The following is a 13,596-nucleotide window of genomic DNA, read 5'->3' on the forward strand; positions in this document are numbered from 1 at the left end:
CTCTGCTCTTTCAATAAAGAGCCTTCTCTCTCTCTCTCTCTCTCTCTCTTCGGCAGCCTGCCTGGGTAGGCAGCCGCCTCTTCTGGATTAAGTTCACAATCCCACAACACGTGAGTCAGCGTAGCAGTAGCACTCTTACAAACACTGCACTTTTCGCTGTCGTAGACGTCGGGGCACATGTAGCGCGCGAGCGCCGGCGTGAGCACCGAGTTCGGGAAGTTGTTTATTCACAGGGGTACTTACGAGGAGAAAGCAAGAGTAGGGTGGTAGTGGTGGCTCAAAAAATGGCACATACCCACTTAGGAGGATTGGCCAAAAAGAGTTCTTTTTTTTTTTCATGGTAATCAATCACATAACGGAAAATAGTGAAGCAGGAGAAAGAATTTAGTCTAAGTTAAAAAGACAGGAAGAGAAAAAACAAGAAAAAACAACAGAGTGAAGAGTAGGAAAACTTGGTAAAAGTCAGCCTAATCGGAATAGTTTTAGCACGGCCGACGAGCCTTCTCCGAAATGAAGAAGTGGATGGCGTTGAACACATCTTTATGGCATTGGCCCAGCTTAGTTCCACCAAACGACAAAAGCATTAAAACAGTCAATGGCAGTGCAAGACGCCGCAAGGGAGTCTCCAGCAGCCTTCTCCGGCACCCTGGTTGTCCAGTGTGCCACCGCAGCGACGCGATCGCCGACCTTCACCACTTGCTGTGGTCCTGCCTCGCCTTGAGGTCGACGAGACTGCGGCACCTTTTTGGCGACGGGCCTCCGCGTAGACGACTCCTCCGCATACGCCGCATGGATACATGGGCGCCATCATCGTTCACTCCTTGACTTCATCCGCGAAGCGAACATTTTCATTTTTATCTAATCACCATCCCCTCATAATCCCATATATGTGCCCTGTGGCAAAATAAACGTTCATAAAAAAAATGTTCTTCGGATTCAATTTCGTGGCAAAAGTGGCACAAGGGAGAGGTTGTCAGCTCTGCCCGATATAGGTATCGATTAAGTGTAGGACACCACAGCGAAAAGAGGTCAGCGATACTTCGCACAAGCGAGTCTGGCATAGACTTCGTTTCCAGCGGAACCTGAGATATTCGAGTTCAGGGGAAGTGCACAGCTTGTGATCAGAGGTGTATTGGACCAACAGGCAGTTGCGATAACATGCCAGCAACACGCAAGCAAACGGGGCCTCTACAATCGGTGAAGCCAAAGCTGTTTTAGCTAACATATAGGCGGCTTCATTGAGGGTTAACCCACAGTGGGCGGGCAGCCAAACGATTCGAATCTCCCGCCCGTGAATGGGGATGCAGGACAGGGGGTGATGATGATTGTTGGGTATTTTTTGGCGCTAGGCCAGCTAGGACAAAGAGCGCCAAACAAAAGTGGTCACCACAAAAAAGTCGGTGTTAAAACGTGTAAGCCAGACGAATGGTTAAATCAATAAAAGGCAACGGTGATGGCTGGTGTATAGAGCCAGTTTTGATTATACATGATAGGAAATGTGGTTTAAAAACTCAACATCTGAAAAATACTTAAAAACGCGTTTCACAGAAACCATGGTATCGTCACCAAACAACAACGATGGGTGTAGCGGAATGTGTTGTCTGTAGAGTTCTCTGAAGTGTTTTTAAGTGCGAATGCACTTCTTAAGCGAGCCTGAATCGTCCGCCGCCGTCGTCCGCATAGCAACAGCTGCGGGTGCGCGCGCTCCTCGTCTTCCCTAGCAACGGGGGTAGATGGGCGCGCGCTACTCTCCTCCTCCTCTCTCCGCTCAGTGACTGCGGGTGTTGGGCGCCTCCTCTCCACTTCGGGCGGGAGAGCTCTCGCTCGCGTAGCGGGCGCTCCGCATTCCGACGCGTGAGGGCGCTCGTGTAGCCCTCGCCGTAACGGCGGGCGCGACGCGTGAGGGCGCTCGTGTAGCGGCCGCGTGGCGCGGGAGGGTATTAGTCGAGCGCGCGCCGTCGTCGAGAGCGGTCGCTGGTCCTGCATCTCGATAACGATGATGGCGGACCGGGCAACGGTACCAGCAATAACGAGTGAAATATCTTTTTTTTGTAGTTGTGTGCGTGTGTGTAATCTCTCGACTACTCATTAAGATCACGATATCCACCGTAATCGCGCAATCAACAACCGTGCATTCGCACTTACACACTCTCCCCCTCGGGGAAGTGCGAGGGAATTTTTTTGTCGTGTCGTGTTGAGTGCCTTGCATCGAATGAGTATGTGGGTTACGGATAGGCCCTCTCCACACCCGCTGCACATGGGAGTCGGTGGACAGGGTGGGAGGGAGGACAGGGAGACTGTGAGTAACACCACGGAAGAATGCGCCGAATCAAGTTTCAGGATTGCAAGAATGCGGGCGAGAAATTCTACATAAAAAATGGGGATGAAATATGGTAATCGCAATGAAAAAGACCAATTCAATGCCGGAGAGAAAATACCCACCCCAACCTTCTCATCTTTCGGCGAAGCGTCATTTGCAAAAACCACGTGGGATGGGTATTCGGACTGGTGAGCCAGAAGAATGTTATTAATTATGTTAGCCGGGAGAAACTTGGCATTTTTCGGGAAAATATTATCTAACAAAATCCTCACTTCTGTGGATGGTAACTTCAAGGCGGGAAATGAGAGGATGGTGGTGTTTAATGGAGTAAGCAAAGAATTGGAAAAAATGACCTAGGAACCAAAAAGCGACATTGCATGCAGGTGGAAAATAGCCTCTGGTATGTCCAGCGGGAACTGAAGGAACTTTGCGAATGCATTGGCTGTTAGGTGTTTGAACCTGGAGTTGAGCGTTGGGACTCCGGATTCTAAATACAACACCCGAATTGGGACGTAACCGGGCAGGCCTAAGCAGCAGCGCAATGATTGTCGTTCCAGCTTCAGCAAAGGCTGTAGCTTAAAGGAGCCATAAAGACAAAATACAAGTTGGGTTTATTAGGAAGACTGCTTAGTCCCGATAACAATGATACCAATATCATCGCAATCTTCGAACAAATAACGGAGATATTGAAGAAAACATGTGAAGCAGTCGCGACCCCCTAGCCAATTTCCCGCAACTTTTCTATGACGTCACGGAACCTTGTTTGTGCGTTGGCGGCCGCCTAACTGACCTGTCGCAACGACACCTGACTGGACGTCTGTAATGGGGCCTCTAGTTCCATTTGACCGCATCACTTGAATGTTAACGTGCAGTTAACGCACTGAAAATTATTCTTTATTGTAGGCCCGTATGACGTCATTCTTGCTCATAACACGTCATTGTGGCGCAAAATTTGAAAGGTTTTAAATACTTCTTGCTTTTTTTTTCGTTAAAAAACATCTTTTGTGGCTGTAATGGAGCTGAGTGGGATACTGAATCCTAGTTCTTTCAAATTAAACGAGGTTGTATTTACCCTTCATGGCTCCTTTAATTATAGATCTCAGAGCCAGCGAAATCATCAAAAGCGTATCTGCTCTCACATCTGTTCGCTTGTGACTAAGACCCCTCAAAAGAGCGACAGCGCGGGAGCCTTTCGCTGCAATGTGCTCAATGTGTAGGCTCCAATTCAATTTACTGTCATATATGACTCCAAGGCATTATGCGAATCACCCTGCCGAATGGATTGTTGACGATATAATAACAAAACCGATATTGGGTCTGTAAGGGGGAACACTAGAAGTGTCACTTATTAATATTAAACGAAAATATAAGTGTCCAGCCATAATTCCAGGGAGTTCAAATATTACTGAGGAGAATGAAACAGGGAATGAATATTCTGCGAAGAAGAGAAAAAGGCAAAATGATCTGCATAAACATGTTTGTACATCAGGTTGAATAGGTATGGAGCTCAAGAGCACATTAAATAACACTGGGGAGATGACAGACCCCTGAGGGACTCCACGCGTCTGCTTATACCGAGCAGACGCGTGGATGTCCAGATGCACGCCCCAACCAAGCAGAGTCCGAGCAGAGTCGACTTCTAGCTGCTCAGCGCTCATCAATCCATCAGCCTGGTACATGGCCAGCAGACACCGACACATACCCGTCGGCATAGTACAGAGCCTGACATCCTCGTCACAATATACCCTGCTAAATTGTCCGACCACTAGAACTGGGATAGAAAGGGAACCCTTGCCAGCTGGCAGTTCGCATGGGGTAAAGGAAAGGGGTTATCTGAGGCAAAACACTCATACGTAATATAAGAGCAGTGATCTGATACCTTGATCTAGAGTTGGAGAATATTGTTTGTTTCAAAGAAGAAAGCCACATTTAGGGTCATCCGAATGCGTCGCAATGAGAGAGTGGTTTATAAGCGTAATGCTCGCGCGTACCGGTAGGGATATAGTATCAGTAAAGGGATATTTTGTTCCGAGATAGGTACAATCCAGGCACTTCCAGTGCGATGCAGGACGTTCATTGAACGTATCGCCGCGCCCCGCGTCTAAACCGACCTGACAGATGTGAAACAGCCCTTATTTAAGAAAAGAATACGTATAAACGAGCGCAAAGCACATTTTGCAGTAAAAAAAAAGAATTGGCGAAGCATGCACTAAGTCGCGCAAGGCTTGAACCATAGCTGAACTGGAGGATTTCCGTCTATGTAAGCACTGAAGGACACATCACCACGCATTGCATTAGGTTTGAAATTGATTATTTATATGTTCTGTCGTCGCTTCTCACTGCGGTAGTTGTAGTCATTGTCACATCCATCTATATCGTCGTCCTCGTGCATGGCTGGTGGGCCCTGTTCGCCTTGTCCGCAGGCTTTCACATTTCTCTCAAAGTGGAACGCATCAGCACGCGCTAGAACAGGCGGCAACCGATGGTGGTGGTGGGGGTGGTAAAAACTTTATTCATCCAGAGATGTTAAGAAAGAGGCGCCGGCTGGGAGCACCGGCACACTACAGTCCCCTAATCGACGGCCAGGAGCTCGTAGGCCCTAGCGGCGAGTTCGGCCAGCTGGATTACACACTCTTGCACTTGTGCGTCGGAGCTGAGCAGTGTAGCCTCCCATTGCTCTAGCGTGGTAAGGGGCAGGGACAGAGTAGGATGGAGGGGGGGTTTGTGGGGGGGGTGGGGGCTGGCACGCGCCCACCATGTGGTGAAGGGAAGCGAAAGGCGCGCCGCACCATGTGCACGTGTGGCAGTATCGCGTGAGAAGTGGAGGTGGCACAATGCAGGATGCGGGAAAGTGTTCGTCTGGAGTCGACGCCACTGAACGGACTGCCTGCGCTTTAAGGTGGGAGCGGGGCCGGGGAAGTGCATCCGACTAAGGCAGTAGTGCTGTGTTATGTCCCGATACCTAACCAGGCAATTCCTCCCTCCCGGCCGCGGTTGAGAGGCAGCATCCGAGGCATCCCGGCAGCAGAAATCTCGGGCTACCTCGTTAGCCAGCTCGTTACCCGGATGGGACGAATGGGCCGGTGTCCGTATCAGGCGTGGGCAATGTGCAGGCGGAGTCGGTCCTGTCTGCAGGATGCGTGTGGTGATGGGGAATGCACGACCCGTCGCAAAGTTCCGAAGAGCCTTCTGCGAGTCGGAGATTATTGCGGTGGCCGGGGCAGCTGTAAGGGCCAGAGCAATGGCGACTTCTTCACCAACTTCAGGGTGAGGCATGGACACCGAGCACGCAGCAACAGAGTCTCCTCGGGAGTTGACCACTACGGCGACGCAGGCTGCACGGTAGGAATATTCCGCTGCGTCGGTGCCGCGAACTGGGCGACGGTAGTGTGAGCTGTCTTGAGCTCTCCCCTTGAGGCACGGACGCACGTGAACTGTTTTCTTGGCATTCGTTTTGCGAGCACCACGCGCAAGCCTGGACGACGCCGGGTGGTCCTCGTAAAACGCGTGCTCACGCTTGAGGTACACGGCAAGAGTAACTATGACACGTAATTTTTTGTTGACGCCGCACACCGCACACATTACCGCCAGCAACAGAAGCTTCGCTGTTAAAACAATTACTGGTCTTACAGAAATTTCGGCGCTGCTGGGGAGTGAATCTAGGTCGTTCGCGCCAAAAACCGTGATTCAAACCCAAGGCCACTCAGACCGAAGAGTGGGGTTCTCGTAGCAGTTGCTCACAAAAATAGGAGGATTGTTTGAAGCGAACCAGTAGGTGTCGCTGGTTGCGCAGAGGAAGTGGCGGACCGACGGGGGAAGGGAATCTTGCATCATAAAACCACGTAGTCAGGTATGTCGATGCAGTCGAAACCGCTAATCATTCCAATCTGCCGCACCCACTTTAAATCATATCACTTTACAGCTTTCTGCCTGAAATTTTCTGTAAGCATCTCTAACAACTTGGAAAGAGCACGTACTGACACGTACACAAACGGAAAGAAGTGACACGTTTATGGGAGCGTTCTTGGGATAACCACGTATATTTTCGAAGCGATTGTGAATCGTCGTAGCATGGGTGCTAGGTTGTAAGCATTTAAGCAAGAACTTCAATTCGACAAAAGTTAAGTTGCGATTCAATGCTGTGGCGTGTCTCATATCATTTTTTCTCTTTGTCTCCTTGTCAGTATTGCGCTATATTTCAAGGTGTTGAAGACCCCTTATCAACTAGTTCAATTGCCGATTCGCCTTCCATGAACAATGAATACTCATTAAGCTTGGTATGACATCGAAAATGCCTTCAGTCACCGTGTATAAAAATTGATTTTTCGTGGCGAACACTACGTTCTCAGGAATGTCTCATACAAGAAATGATGTCTGGAAACCTCTCGAAGAGCCACTGCAGTAGTCATATCATGCAAAATGACTACTTAATTCAACCCCCCCCCCCCCTTGTAGTTTTCATGAAAAGATTGACAATGCACACGTATACACACAAAAATGAACCGCAAAATAATAATAAACAGAATAAGAACGAAAATGTAAGAATTAAGGAATACAAATGTAAAGTAGCTTTCAAAAAATAAAAATATTCAAAATTTAGCCAAACCTGAAGATGAACTAACAAGACCGCGAAGGTCTTGTTAGTTCATCGAGAGTCTTCTCACGATTATGTCTCACCATTGTATTTTTACATCATATTAAAGGACATGAAAATTACTCAACAAAAGCAGGTCCAATCAAGCATTCTGACGCCATTAATTAAAAAAACAAGGAAAACATAAATAAAAAATTACGCATGCCTGAATATGCATCAGTGTACACTGAGATGAGGTTGATCACAAAATCACACAGTTCTATTTAATTTAGAATCCTCCCGCAATTACTTCAAAAGCGAAGGAGAAAATGCACGTTGAGTTAAAAACGACGTCGAGCAGGGGTGAGATAAAGGCAGAACAAACACCAAAAATACCTCCATTCCCCAATAAGTCGATTGGGCACAATTTTTTCGCTGTTATAGTTTCTTTAGCTCTGTTTTTTTTTTCGGAGATCAAAGTTACCTACTAGCCCAGCTCCAAATTGTGTTAAAACTCTTGAGTCAGAGCGGGTGCGCTATTGTCAACAAATAAAGGACCCCCTCCAAAAGACACCCCTGTCCCCTGTTTCTGGCGATAATTCTGTTCCTGTTGCTCAAAAATCCTGGAGCGAGCGAATGGCGGGAGGGCAATCATATTCCTCACGGTGACTCATCATCATCATCATCATCATCATCATCATCATCATCATCATCATCATCATCATCATCATCATAATCATCATCACCATCCTAGTTGTGGCCACGATGCACAAACACTGAGAAGAATACAAAGTAACACACTCCCACACAAATCAAGGCTGGCGCTTACGTCCCAGACAGATTTAGTGAGGACTGTTATCAATGTAATGAAAAAACCACCCTTTTCCACACCATATGGAATTGCCCACTTATATGGCAAACACAGAACAATACACCTCATTCACTATATAGAAACCATGCGAGGCGACTCTGGCCAGCGAGGCCTTGGAGGACCAGCGCCAGCTGAACGACAGGGCCTGGGCCGGGGCACAAGCTTCTGGTGCCCTGGAAAGAGGATTCCACCCAAGTTTCTCCCTTTAATCCCTTACCCAACCTCAATAAAGTTTTACTGAACTGAACTGAACTGGCCACTGAAGTACGAAGTCCTCCCCCGAAGATTTCCAGCCACGCCTATTGTGTGCTAGTCGAGTCCACTCGTTGCCCCCGAACACACGTAGTTCATCCCTCTACAGAGACCCCTATTGCGTTCATGGTCCATTGGTATATAGCCACTCCGTTAATCGGATGGCCCACCTGTTATTGTCCCTCATGCGCTTGACGTGACCCGCCCCGTGTCCATTTTCTTCACTTCATTTTTTCTTCGCCAGCTCATGGTGAGTATTATAATTTCTGTAGCCAAGTTAGCAACTTAACTAGCTATGTTGGATTAAAGTCGGACTCGCGTCGGGTGACACGGTTAGTCATCCCTCGTCTGAGCGGGTTACTCGGAGCAGAACACGGAGCAAGATTGCTTCTCCCGATTGCAATGCGAAGCAATGGCGCAAGAATTCACAGTACGCTATAGATCCACGTTTTACGACCCGCAGGATTCCTCGCAAAGGAAAGCACCTGAACTCGTCAACCTCGGCGATTAACATCACGAGAATGCCACTTCTCTTACCCATCCAGAGCTCACGAAGTGCCGAATGTGTACCCTCTATGCCATGGTATCTATGGTACCTATATTTGTTGACGACACTGTAGCCCCCTCCCCCTCCTCTTCTCCCAGCGTTCGAATTCTATACGTTCTGCTCGGTTGCAGCCATTGCGAGACAATTATGAGCTCACCTTTTTGAGGCTCCCGCTCCTGTAATGGTTGAGCCGCCTGGAGAAAACTTCATTGGATGGGGCAGACAATCCTGGAATTCGTTTGCGGTGTTTCTTCTTTCCACTGGATTCTACTTCCGCGTTGTTTTTTCTCCTACCACTTCGCTTTAATAAATGAATGTGAACCGCGGCTTTTTCAGTGAAGTTCTTCGGGGTGATTTTCCAAGGGCGGGAAAGTGAACATCACATGGCACTGTGCACAGGAAAATGAATGGAGCAGTTGTCGAGTCCAACACAATAAGTATCGGTTCCACCACAATTTTCTTCTGAATTTTTTCCTGGCAATACGTTTCGCAACTCCTTCCTTTGAGCAACTCACACAGCTACACTTTGTCCTGCGATCTGTGGTTATTACAGACATGTGGTATTCATGGGCGCAGTCATAACGGACTAGACACCGAGCAAGCTATACCTAAAAGCACCTGACGACAGCCTTGGCTACTGCCCCTCGACAATACCCTGCGATGGATAACCGCTACAGCACGCCAACATCACTCACAAGAACACACATCCGAAGATGGCGATCGCCAGCGCACGAAGAACGGCTTTCCTATCGAAGCAGCCGAGGTAGACAGGCAAACGATTCCTCCTCGGGAAGTGGTCGCCTCGGAGCAGTTGTTGCAACACGAGTGCATAAAACTCAAATGAGCCTGATCAGCAGCAGCTGTCAGCGTCATTCTTTTTTCCACCGCGCAGAAACGGCAAGGAAACCGCTTTTTGCAGGGTCACTCGACGAACGCAGTGACGTAAGACAGCGGGGGAAAAAAATGCCGACAGCGGCTCCGTTCGCACGGCTACCCGTAACGCGTATGTTTCCTCCAAGAAGGAATGTAGATGTAGAATCTTTGGCATCGTGTATAGCGTCGACTTTGTCCAACTTTCCCGAATGAAGACGCATCGCGCCATCACGCAGCTTTCCGGAATCTTTTCTTCTTTTTGTTCTTCCAAAAGGGCACTGAAGAGCCTTTTACGAACTTTGCAGTGACCTGATCAGGTTAAAGCTCGGAGTACCAAATGTTCTATGTTTTCTTTCAATGAGAGAGGCCTGTTAAACGTGTCAGCGTTCCCCATCATCCTCGGAAGATTTCGTGGCTTAGGCAGGTGAGGGTGGTCTAGTCTGAGCTCCACGCGGATGGTCTCAACTGTGAGCATGCGGCGTTCGCGCTATAGAGAGAGGAGGAGTGAATGCTTTCATTGAGCGTTCTGAACAGCACAGAGCGCGGCCAAGGGGAGTGGTTCTTTCTTCACTGCAGCCCATATGCAGTCCGCGCTGCCTGTGCACTCTGGCAACAAGCTGAAGCTAGGTAGGCAGGGAGGGGAGGGGCTGAGCAAGATCTCCCATTGCTCTTAATTGTTGGGCAGTCGATGGAAAGAGAGTAGGGTGCCCAGGGCTAAGGTCGCACACACCGATTATGTGGCGGAGTTTACCTACTTCTGAGCAAAGTTTAAATTGAGCGTTGTTGCGACTAGAGTGCATTGGGTGCAGACGCTTCGATGTGGGAAGGAGCCAGAGTGTATCAGTCGTAGAGTAGGTTATTGTTCCCTGCATAGTTCAGGGTGTGGCGGGGTAGGGTCCGCCTCTGAAGGTGACAATGTTGCGTTTTATCCCCGAACGTGACAAGCGAGTGACTGTCCTCGTGCAGCTTCATATCCTGGGAGGTAAAAGCGCCGTCTTGTTGGTGGGCGCATTTGTTGTCCTCCACGGAAGCGTGAGCGGGCGTCCATAAGAACTGGTAGGAACTGGTTGAGGAGTGGTTGACACGGCCACCCGGGCCACCCCGACTGGTAATTCCGGTAGCCTTGTTGTGAAAGATGGCTACCTTTCGAACCCTTGGTGGTAACCACGATGACAGCATACGGCTGCGCTCGACGTTGAGAGGCGTCTGTGTATATCGAGAGACTCGCGCCGAGGGTGGTTTTAAGCGCTTTCAGCCCGCGCTTGTCGGTGACTCTCGTGGTATGAGGGGTTCACATTTAAGGGGTATCTTCAGTTTTTGTCGCCAAGAGTCCGGGAGCACATCATACGGGGAACATCTTGCGGTGCTTAGCCAATCTGGTGGAGGATGCGGCGACCCACTGCAGTTCTGCTCAGTCAGAGTTCCTGGTTCGAAAGGTGACCCTCTATCAGTCCTTCCACCATGTTGTGGAGCCCCAGCCTCAGCAGCCTCCGAAATGCTTAAACTGGCACTTCACAATGTCCGGGGGGGGGGGGGGGGGGGAGGAGGGGGGGGGGAGAGGGGGGGGGGGCACTCTGTACGGAGTGCCCATTGCGGACATTTGAGCGCCCATTGCCAGGGTTGTGCCCTTCGTAAGAGTTGTGTCCTTGTTTACAATGAATGTGTGGTCGTTTTTAGGAGCAACAATCAATCAACAAGGGATATTGTAAAAGCCGCCGAAATGGCACATCTTGGCGACGCATGCGTCAGCATGCCGTCCCATAGTCTTCCAAAGAAAGAACTGGGTTATCTGTTCTCCGCGGCGGTTCTCCCCACGCGCTAAATCGCGCCTTAATTGTTAGCTGTTTTTCTAAAATACGGTGGTTATCTCCATTATGGGCAGTGCCTGCTGGTTTCCAGGCTTGTTCGCGCAGCCAGGCTGATATGTAAACACTCAAATTTGTGTTTTCCGAAATAAACCATCACTTAATTGGAGTCCGCGCTTGTCAGTGTAGCCACACTCTTCATCCTTCGTCGTGTTGTTCGGTGCTGTAAGCATTAATTCAATATTTTATCCAGCACCTTCATGTTCTGCTCGCCGAGAAGATAGGTAGTGACGTAAAGTAGTTCTCGAGTGGACAAAAGCTTGAATTAATTGAAGGGTATTGGCTTCCTTGAGGCCTCGCTTCTTGGTGGCAACCCGTCTGATCATGTGCCTTATTTGATCGATGGTGTGCTTGAGGCGCTGCAGTGATACGCCACTCTTGGAATTGACCTGGAGGTGCACACCCAGGATCTTGAAGCTGGGGCTTGGGGTGGTGGCCCAGCCGGCAAGCAGGACATGTTTTCCCTGATGTGCCGTTTGGCGCGAGGGCAGATGGCAAGAAGCTCTGCTTTTTTAAGTGAACGCTGGGGACCACAGGCTTTGGCAAATTAGTGTACTACATGCATGGCATGTTGGAGCGTGTCTGGGACTTCTCCACAGAACCCGTTCCCGTCCAAAGGGTGCTATCATCGGCGTGCAGGGTGTGGCCTAGATTAGGTATATCCGCCAACCATATCGGGGAGTATCAGAAGGGCCAGATTTTTAGTAACGGAGAGAGCACCGACCCCTGAGGGGTGCTACGGACACCAAGCCAGATGGTGGGATTGGATGTAACTGTGCCGATCTTGAGTGTGGCCGTAAGATCGGATAAAAATCTCTAATGTAAACTTAAAGGGTCCATGAAGAGAAAATACAACTTTGTTTAACTCTAAAGAGTTAGGCTTCAGCACCTCACTCAGCTCCATTCCGGCCACGAAAGGCGTTTTTTAACCGATAAAAACGCAAGAAATGCTTAAGAACTTTCAAATTTCGCGCCACAGTGACGTGTTATCGGCCCGAGTGACGTCATATGGGCCAGCACTAAAAAGATAATTTTCAGTGGGTTAGGTGCACGTTACCATTCAAGTGATTCGATCAAACGGAACTAGCGACCCCACTACAATCGCTCGGTCATGTGTCCTGGCGATTGATTAGTTCGGCCGCCGTCAATCGCCCAAAGAAGATTCCATGACGTCATAGAAAAGTTGCCGGAAACTGGCTAGCGAGTCGCCATAGCTGCACACGTTTTCTTTAATATCTCCGTTATTTTTTGGAAGTTTGCGATGAAATCGGTATCATTTTTACCAGGACAAAGCAGCCTTTTTAATGAGCCGAACTTGTATTTTGTCTTCATGGCTCCTTTAAGTGCTTTCCCCGCAATCGGTGGCGGTAAGGGCAGCCAGTATGCTGTCCTGAGTAACGTTGTCAAAGGCCCCCTTTGGGTCGAGGGCCAAAATTTCCCTAGGGTCCCGTTGTTCCGGTGTCCCGGTGTTTTTTAGTACGCGTTACGAAGCGCTCCAGCGCTAGGGGTAAACAAGTGTCCCGGTGTTTTTTAGTGCGCATTACATTCTAGCGCGAGGTGTGAACGAGTTTCATGGTTCTTTAGTACCGTGACTACATGAGACGACGATTACGACGACTACAAGAGGCACCAACAGCCCAGCCCCTAAGCTGCTTCGCCCCTAAGACTCCTCCGGCTTGCGCCGACCTGGACGACCTTCCCCCAGAGAGAGAGAGAGAAAGACAGGAGAGAGAGAGAGAGAGAAAGACAGGAGAGAGAGAGAGAGAGAGAGAGAGAGAGAGAAAGACAGAGAGAGAGAGAGAGAGAGAGAGAGAGAGAGAGAGAGAGAGAGAGAGAGAGAGAGAGAGAGAGAGAGAGAGAGAGAGAGAGAGAGAGAGAGAGAGAGAGAGAGAGAGAGAGAGAGAGAGAAGTTTCTTTATTGAAAAAGCAGTTTTGCCGGCGTTTGCAATTGTCTACCGGCTTCTCTGCTAGGGGCCGGGGATGTAGGGAAAACAGGCCCTAGAAAGAGGTGGGCAGAAGAAAAAAAAACACTGGCGTGACGTGACGTGCTTGACGGACTATTTTTCAGATTGTGTCACAGAATTAACCATATTAAAGTGTGACCAATGTCCTACAAATAAGAAAACAAACTTTTTAGAGCCTGACGCTGCTTCGAGGGGTAAGTCCATGGCCCTAGGATAGTCTTCAGAGTTACCGGTCCTTGATCTAGGCGTTCAATATCCTCGTAGCGGAGCCGGGAGGAGCCTAGCTATGACGTAATTGCGCACGCCGGCACAACTCGACTTTCGAGAACAC

General features: G+C 49.3%; 1 protein-coding gene across 1 annotated transcript in view; it reads right to left on the minus strand.

The window, feature by feature from the left end:
* Positions 1-9,382, minus strand: part of LOC144149794 (open rectifier potassium channel protein 1-like) — a 165,917-nt gene extending 156,535 nt beyond the window's left edge. Inside the window, exon 1 of the mRNA XM_077681437.1 lies at positions 8,721-9,382. The gene's annotated coding sequence lies outside the window, so the exon portion shown is untranslated. The remainder of the gene's footprint in view (positions 1-8,720) is intronic.
* Between the last annotated feature and the right edge of the window lie 4,214 nt (positions 9,383-13,596).

Source organism: Haemaphysalis longicornis, unplaced genomic scaffold (genome assembly GCF_048455015.1).
Source record: "Haemaphysalis longicornis isolate Haplotype H1 unplaced genomic scaffold, Haemaphysalis longicornis Haplotype H1 scaffold_8, whole genome shotgun sequence".
Classification (NCBI taxonomy): domain Eukaryota; kingdom Metazoa; phylum Arthropoda; class Arachnida; order Ixodida; family Ixodidae; genus Haemaphysalis; species Haemaphysalis longicornis.